The sequence below is a fragment of the Pteropus vampyrus genome, unplaced genomic scaffold (genome assembly GCF_000151845.1).
Source record: "Pteropus vampyrus isolate Shadow unplaced genomic scaffold, Pvam_2.0 Scaffold33, whole genome shotgun sequence".
Taxonomy (NCBI): domain Eukaryota; kingdom Metazoa; phylum Chordata; class Mammalia; order Chiroptera; family Pteropodidae; genus Pteropus; species Pteropus vampyrus.
Window position 1 is genome coordinate 5,931,223 of NW_011888814.1, and position 292 is coordinate 5,931,514.

Sequence of the window (292 nt, forward strand, 5' to 3'; positions counted from 1 at the left end):
AGAAAACATCACCATTGTCATTTCATATTCCTCTCTACATCTCCTTATCATCACACAAACAATACTCTACTGCTTTAAAACTACATTATGTTCTTCATGTAGTTTTTCTATTTCATCTCACTTCTTAATTTTTTGTATAAGTTTTTCATACTATCTTCTCATCTTTTTAATGCCTTAAGGATCTATAGTGATGCTCCTTTTCATATTTTTTTGTTCCTAAAATTGATATTCTATTTTTCTTTTTCATCAGATTTGCTAGATGTATACAAAATTTATTTGTCTTTTTTATTTT